We start from the raw sequence: 8,494 nt of genomic DNA on the forward strand, positions 1-8,494 counted from the left end.
CTCACGCATTCAACCACCGCCCCTACCCAGCTCCAGGGCGTCCCGGGCAGGAAACCATCCTGGGTGGGCCGAGGCACCCAGTCCCCATCAGCAGGCACCACAGGCACCAAAGGTTAAGACACAGGTTGCTGTGCGCCATCCCCGCCTGCACTGGGTCCCAGCTGCGCCTCCTGCAGGACACCTGCCGCCACCTCCAGGCAGCCTGGAGCCCGAGCAGCACAGGCAGCGCCCTACCGGGAAAGAGGCACCCGAAGTTCCAGAAGTTCTGGTTCAGCCACCAACTTCAAGTGGCCACGGGCCTCGGAAATGGTTGCCTCCACCAGTCAGCCTTTGCACACCTGCCGGCGACAGGCAGAGCGCGAGGACCAGCCAAGGGATATCTTGCCCAGGGCAGCCCAGGCAGCAGCCTGAGCAGGACCCTAAAGGCACCGCCATCCCCTGCAGAGGACCATGGTGGACAGTGCGCCCCCTACCTGCAGGATCTGCATCAGCATCTAAGGCCTCCAGTTGGTGGGCCACACCAGGAGCCACTTACCCACCATTCCGCCAAGGAAAGGGCAGGACTCTGCAGCTATTTCAAATCAAAGCCCGAAACTTCTCTCTGATAAGTGGGTGCTGATCCACAATTGGGCAGGGGGGAGGTTGGAGAGACTTTGATGGGGCAAAGGGAGGGGGAAGTGGGTAGGGGAAATGGAGGCAGGAAAGATGGTGGAATGAGATGGACATCATTACCCTAGGTCCACTATGAATGCACAAATGGTTCATCGTGTACAACCAGAGAAATGAAAAGTTGTGCTGAATCACAATGCATTCTGCTGTCATATACACCTAATTAAAATAGATTAATTTAAAAATAAATCAGCATACTACAAAAATAAAAGAATTTTAAAGCTCTCCTCGAAGCAATGATTAATGCAATAGAAGCAAGTGGAGATAAGAAGCCAAATGATCATGAAACAAAGAGAAGAGTGGGGAGTTGGCAGGAGGAGTGGTAAGATGCTGTACTTGAATTGTATAGTGCATTTATTATGTATTAACCCATTGGTAAATTCACCATCCAATGTTGATTAGCCGGACTTTAGCTAGAAAAGCCAAGTGTCTGCTTTTCATGCCCTACTGATCCATGCCTTTACATTTCTTTGTCCACCGTATATCATGTCCCAGCAGCAACTCTATCTCTGGGTGTTTTTTAACCACCTCCAACTACTCCAGCCCTGTGTCCATACACTGCTGCCTGAGAAATCTTCAGCCAGGCCCATGTACTGACACTTACTCTATGTTCTTGTAGAACATCCTGTGCATCTCACTGAAGAACTTCCAAATCAGAGGCGTAGATTCCCCAAACTCCAAGTGGAAGAGGCTTTGTTCTGATTGCATTGTCTTGTGGAAGGCCTCTGATTGTGCAGAACCCAGGGAGGGCCTGACCACAGGGAAGTCAGAGTAAGAAGATGCCCTGTTGGCCAGCCTGAACTCAGCGGTTGGAGCAATGGCACAGCCACACTGTAGCCACCTGTTATTTCTGTTTCTGTTTTGTATGGTTGGAACCTGGAGAGCATCTTTATCTTCAGCAGTGAATTGGATGACCCACCAGGCAGTCACATTCTGAAGGTAGGACACTATGGGAGCAGATCTCTAAAACAGCTAGAAGAAACTGAACCTGGGGAGGGAGTTTTGAAATCCAAAAATATATGTCTGAATGCAGGTCTCTTTATGTTTTTCATGTCTTAATGACCTTGTGTCAAGCGATCAAATTCCATGACTTTTGAGTGTGCTGTGTTTGTAACCACCTTTTCTAGCCCTACATGGAAAGTTGACCTTTGCCAGGAGATGAGCTCATTCTCCCCTTGTAACGCAAACATCTAGACTTGGGCTCTGATTGGTGATGACCTCTTAGGCAACAATTCCAGGAGATCTTATTTGGAATTAGTGTTTATTTCTGCTTAGCTTCTTTCTCCTCTGCAACAAATTACCTGGGGATGGTCATCTAAGAGGAAGAGAAAGTAATTTCTCACAGCCCTGGAGACCATGGAGTCCCAGATCGAGGTGCTGAGCATTTGACTGCTGAGGGCATTCTTGCTGTGTCTGCACATGGCAGAATTCAGGAGGACAGGGCATGGGATGAAATTCTCACAGGTACAACCTGGAGCCAGGAGACAAAGTTCTGTTATCTGCCAGGTGGAGGGAAGGAAGTGCACCCACTCTCTGCAGGTTCAGGATGTGCAGCAGCATCACCTTCTCTTCCTCACCATCAACATCTGGATAACAGGGCACAGCGAGGACTGGATAGTTCAGGAGTGTTTTGTTTGGGATGAATTTTTCATATATTTTCATATAATGTCCCACCATTATAGGGAGATGCAGGGAGAATAAGAACCTCCTGCACCAGAATCCAGTTTACAGGAAGAAGGAGAAGAATGGCTACTAAGAGGAAGAGGGGAAATGTAAGATTCAGGGGGTGAATGCAGAGTCAGAAAAGTAGGTTCCCATGTTCTAAAGTGCCCGGCTTATTTTTTTAGAAGTTGACATGGGAAGAAACCAGCCACACTGCGGGGAGCTCTGCAGAGGCTGCTACTGTGTGAGCTCACAAGTGGAGACAAGAGGATGGGACAATCCACATATTTCATTTAAGCAGCCCCAGAACACTCTCCCAGGGAATCCATCACCACCCCATAGCTGCTCCTCCTGCTGCCAGGATGAGGCTCCGTGTCTCCTTTATCCAGACGCAGAGGCTGTAGGTGCTGCTGGCACCAGGGTATGTGAGTCAGAGGGGGCTGCCCACTGTGTCCCTGATGGAGATGCCACTAGAGAGGTTCAATCTCTTACTCTGCAGGGGCTGACAACCACTCTGTCTGTCCAACCCCCAAGTCTTCAGGGCCATGGTCAGTGAATCACTAGGTGTGGAAGGACTGGGAAAACCTGGCCTTCAGAGTCTCCCAGGCTCCTCATGCAGGCAGGACCACCCACTACACCCAGATTTGCAGCCCTGTGGGCAAGCAGTCCTGGACTCAAGCAGGGACACTGTGGCTTCAAGGATGAGTGGGACACATCCCAGTCCTGGAATCCCTCAGCTGCTGTGAAGCCTCCTAGGACTTGGATCACATTTCTCAATCGGAGGATTGAAGGACGTGGTGTCAAGATATATAATATATCACTTTTTGCACATATGCCACATTCAACCAAGTCCAATACCTATTCATTTCAATGCAATGCTCATGTGGAAGATCAGGATTGTGGGTTACTTATCTTCCTTTTTTCCCCTTTTGTGACTGAGAATCAAATAATATAGTCAGTTTTTTCTTTGTTTTACGTTTTCTGATTTGTTCTAATTAGTTGTATGTGAGAATAGAATGCATTTTTACACATGATACATAAATGGAGTATAACTTCTCATTCTTTGGGTTGCACATGATGTAGAATAACGCCGGTCACATATGCACATAGGGTAACAATGTCTGATTCATTCTACTATTCTTCCTACACCCATACCTCCTCTCCTCCCTTTACTCACCTCTGTCTAATCTAAAGCAGTTTCTGCCTTATTGTGGATTAGTATCTGCATATCAGAGAAAACATTTGGCCTTTGTTCTTTCGGATTGGTTTATTTTGCTTAGCTAATATTTTCCAGGGCCTTCCATTATACTCGAATAAACCATAATTTCATTCTTCTTTAAGGCTAAGTAATATTCCATTGTGTATATATGCTACATTTTTAAACCATTCATCTGATGAAGGGAATCTAGGTTCATTCCATAGTTTATCTATTGTGAATTGATAAATTTGATGTGGCTGCATTACTGTAGTATGCTAAGATTAAGTGCTTTCAATATAATAAACCTAGGAGTTGAAGAGCTGGGTCAATTGGTGGTTCTATTCCAAGTTTTCTGAGAAATCTCCATTGGTTGCACCAATCTTCAGGGCCACCAGCAATGTATGAGTGTACATTTTTCCCCACATCCTCACCAACATTTATTGTTGCTTGTATTCTTGATAATTGCCATTCTGAATGAAGTGAGATGAAATATTAGAGTAGTTTTGATTTGCATTTCTCTATTCACTAGAGATGTTAAATATTTTTTCATATATTTGTTGATTAATTGTATTTTTTCTTAGTGAAGTGTCCATTCTGTTCCTTGTCTCATTTATTAATTATTTGTTTTGTTGGTTTTCAGTTTTTGGAGTTCTTTATTTATTCTGGAGATTAATGCTCTATCTGAGGTGCACATGGTAAAGATTTTCTCCCATTCTGTAGGCTCTCTCTTCACATTATTGATTATTTCCTTTGATGAGGAGAAGGTTTAGTTTGAATACAACCCACTTATTGATTCTTGATTTTATTTCGTCTGCATTAGGAGTCTTGTTAAGGAAGTCTGTTCCTTGTCCAACATAGGACTACTTTTTCTACTATTAGACCCAAGGTCTCTGTTCTAGTGCCTAACTCTTTGATCCATTTTGAGTTGAATTTCAAGCAGGGTGAGAGATAAGGGTTTAATTTCATTTTCCTATATATGGATTTCCAGTTTTCCCAGCATGATTTGTTGAAGAAACTGTCTTTTCTCCAATGAATGTCATGTGTATGAAGTAAGATTCCTTCCTACACAGGATCTAGCCAATGCAAATGCAGGAAAATTAGCAGAAGAATTTAAGAGGTTTGGAGTTACACCAAGGGTAAGAGTATGTGAAGCCACTCTAGACACTCCTCTTGTGGAGAAAGAAGGCATCCATGTGCTTAGTTAGCTGATGTTGCACCACTCCCTAACCAGATATTTTTCGACTCTTAAGTCTTTGAAAACTTACCCTTCATGCAGTACCTGGGTGTTTCATTGCTGTCTGTGGCACTGAGGGCCTTGGGAGGCTCCAGTGCTGGTTGTTCTAGCATTAATTGAAGGTGCACTGCAGTATGAAGATGTAGCACCATTCCTAAGGCAAAAGGAGTGTGGGGCTTTGAACAGCAAGCAACTCTTGTATTTAGAGAAGCATCATTTAAAAATGCAGCTGGGCTTTGAAGGCTTCAGTGGGCACAGGAACAACTCCTGTGTTCAGTAAGTTGTGATGACTGATGCTACTGCCTTGGAAATGAGACTTGAGATGGGACCTAATTGGGTGTAGATATCAGCCAACATGCTGGTATGCTGGACGGGTCTGATGGAACTTCCATAGGAGTACTGGAAAGGAGTTTCACCAGGCCACAGGATGGACAGAATTACACCATCTATGTTTTGATGTTGATAAACCTACTTAGACACTGAGCAAAAACTACTTTCTGTTTTTCAATTAAAATGTGTTATGCTTTGGGTGTGAGTTATCCCCCAAAACTCATGGGAGACAATACAGAAATGCTCACAGTGAAGTGATTAGATTATGAGTGCTGTGGCCTCTAACAGTTGACCTAACAAATCCTGATGTTTTTTTTTTTAATATTTTTATTTTTATTTATTAAATTTTTTAGTTGTTGATAGATCTTTATTTTTATTTATTTATATGTGGTGCAGAGAATGGAACCCAGTGCCTCACAAATGCCAGGCAAGTGCACTGCCACTGAGCCATACCCCCAGACCTCAAAATCCTGGATGGTTTTGAGTGGATAGTTTGAGCTGGGTAATAACTGCCAGCAGGTGATGTGAGTCAGCAGGAAGGAGGTCATGGGCACACGCCCTTGTGGGTGACATTTTCTCCCTGGGAGCTTGCTCTGTCTCTGAGCATTCATGTTGCCATGGGACAGGGTAGCTTTCCTCTGTCATAGGCTTTGGCCATGACATTCTGCTTCTGTTCTGGCCCAAAACAATGGTGCCAGCTGATCATGGACAGAAACCTCTGATATTGTGAAAATATTTTTTCTTCTTCTAAGATGTTCTTGTTAGGTATTTTGGTCACAGTGACAAAAAAGCGACCACCACAAAAAAATTGCATATCATTTTATTACAGAAAAAACAATATCTTTTTATTTTAAAAATTTTATCAAAATAGTTTTCCATATGACACCACATTTTTAAAACATTAATGTTAACCAGCCTGTGGGTTAACACACTCTACAGAGTTCCATCAGAGTGTTCATAGGAGCTTAGAATATTTAAAAATGATGTTCACTAGGTTATAAAGTACTGTTGCTATTTTTCTGGCACATATTCTATAATACAAGAAAGGGTGTATATTGGAGTTCTTGTTTAAAAATTCTTAGCAAATGGAAAAAGGCAAATTTTCTGTAAAAAAGATTTTTCTTGAAATATTTCTCTTAAACAATTGGGAATATAGCAATGAAAAGTAAATGTAAATAAGCATAAGAAGGTTTAAATTCACATGGTTCTTTTAGATTATCTTAAGTAACATTAAGATAAAGGTTTATATTCATTATAAAAATGTTGTTTAATCTTATGCAAATTATTTAACTCTGATTGCTGCAATGCAAATTGCACTTTTTAAAAAATATTATATACTTGGAAGAATAATATCTTGTTTGCTACCTGTGTACAAATTCCAGCTGACTTCAGATCAGTCAAGCAAGATCACCTTTGAGAAAAATTAGTCACAGAGTCTGTTGGAGTCACTACTCAAACTGAACAATATTTTGACAAGAGAGTCAGGAACTCACTTAGTCTCCAGGACTGGGCCAAATGGCCTCCAATGATCTTCTCCACAAATACTTGTGAAATATGCATGTGGAAGAGGTGTGCAGAAATTCTGGAATAACCTAAATTGATCAGAAGAAACACGCAATTTGGGGAAATTCACATAGAACCCTGTTGGAAAGAATCTCTCCATCTTCCTTAGCAGGCAATTGGCCCTGCTCCTAGTCCCAGTTTCCGCAAGCAGTTCAGGTGCCAACCCGTGGCAGACCGGCTGGAAGTGGCCCTAGCCCAATGGAGCAGGCCATGTTTTCACACACTGGCCCTTTCCTAGAGGAGCTTCATCTTCTTTTTCTCTTTAGCAAGCCTCCTGGGGAAATCACACATGGGCGGGAGGTTCTGTCTGTATCATCGCCACAGCCTGGGCTGCTGGACAAAATCAGACACAGGAGGTGCAAGGCCTTCCCACCTCGTGGTCACAAGGGCTGAGGCCAGGGCCAGAGCACAATAGGAATCCTGTCCCACTGAGCATGTGACTTCACCAGACAAGGACAGACAGAAGCCTATGTGGAACCCACTTGACCTAAGTAATTGAGCTTGCTATATTAAGGGTTGGTGCCCTCTCCTGCACCAGATCTCACTGGGGCTCCAGTCCCTGAGGCTGTTGGATGTCTTGAGGGGGAAGAAGTTCTGCTGAAATTCTTTGAGTTAGAATAGGAAGAAGTTGGAGTCACAGGGACCAAATTATTGCTATTAGGAGAATAATTTTTGACTTCCTTGTTTTTAGGTTTTGGTTTCCTGGTTTGAATTTCCTGTTGTTGCTTTTTCTTGTGTGTTTGTGTTGTTGTGGTTTTTTTATTGTTGTGTTTTTGTTTTTACAGGAAGAGGTCAAGGCACTGCATGCAGTTTCTGATAGAGTCCATAGGCATTGCACACAGTTTCGCCCTCAGCACCATAAGGCTGTGGTGGTGGTGTGCAAATTGGCACAGTATATTCCTGGATTCTGGGTTGAAGCGACAAGTTTCTGCTGCCTGATGAGGCACAGACTGAGGTCATTCATCTTAGTGTAGAGGTTGCAGGCTTTGCACAGGTAGTGGCCAGTGCTGTCTTGCCACCACAGTGGTATCTGGATGGAGCCACAGTTCATGCACTTGGTGCTCTCTGGCAGGTTCAACAATAGGTTTGCAGTGGGGCCCAGTGGCACTATGAACAGAGCTAAGGCTTGGCTGTTCAGATTGTGCAGGACCACAAGCTCCAAGGGTCCAGCCGACCAGGCAGGCATCAGTGGAGAACCCATGTAGGGACTCACACTCAATTCCTTTTGAAATCTACAATACAATTTAGTAGTTTGGCTGACTGACAGCCTTCTTTCTTGAATAGCTATGTCTCAGGCAATTACAGCAGGTGAGCTTGTTTATTGCAGAGTCATAATGGAGTAAGTTGTTGTAAGCAAGGAAATGGTTTGTGTTTCACTTCAGTTCATAGATACTTGCTAAGAGCCATAGCTGAGTAGGAATGATGCATGGCATTTTCGGTTGAAACGTGAAGCCAGCAAGCCATTGAGATGATAATGATTATGTTAAGATGTGTATTCAATTGGATATTAGAACCCTGCTGTCCTCCTAGTCCTGCTACTTTGGAGCTCTTGCGCAATTCCCGGAGAGTTTCCATTGGTTGGGGAAGTGCAGTAGGAGGGATTTCCAGAGGAGGGATTTCCTGTTGGTGTGGTGTGTCCCAGGGAAGGCCGCATGTGTGGCATTCGCGGGAGTTTTGGAAATAAAGTTTGTTCCTGCTTGAGTGGCTCGTGATTTTGTGCCCAGCCAGATTGCGGCAGATACTGACACATGGCACTGCACACACTGGATCCTTGAACATTATGTGATAATAAGGGCTTCCAGGGAATCAAATCATTCCAGTTACTGCTTCTTGATTTT

General features: G+C 43.9%; 1 pseudogene; it reads right to left on the minus strand.

The window, feature by feature from the left end:
* Positions 1 to 7,165: 7,165 nt before the first annotated feature.
* On the minus strand, positions 7,166 to 7,857 carry LOC113177343 (transcription factor GATA-6 pseudogene; annotated as a pseudogene).
* Between the last annotated feature and the right edge of the window lie 637 nt (positions 7,858 to 8,494).

The sequence above is a fragment of the Urocitellus parryii genome, chromosome 14 (genome assembly GCF_045843805.1).
Source record: "Urocitellus parryii isolate mUroPar1 chromosome 14, mUroPar1.hap1, whole genome shotgun sequence".
In the NCBI taxonomy this organism is placed as follows: domain Eukaryota; kingdom Metazoa; phylum Chordata; class Mammalia; order Rodentia; family Sciuridae; genus Urocitellus; species Urocitellus parryii.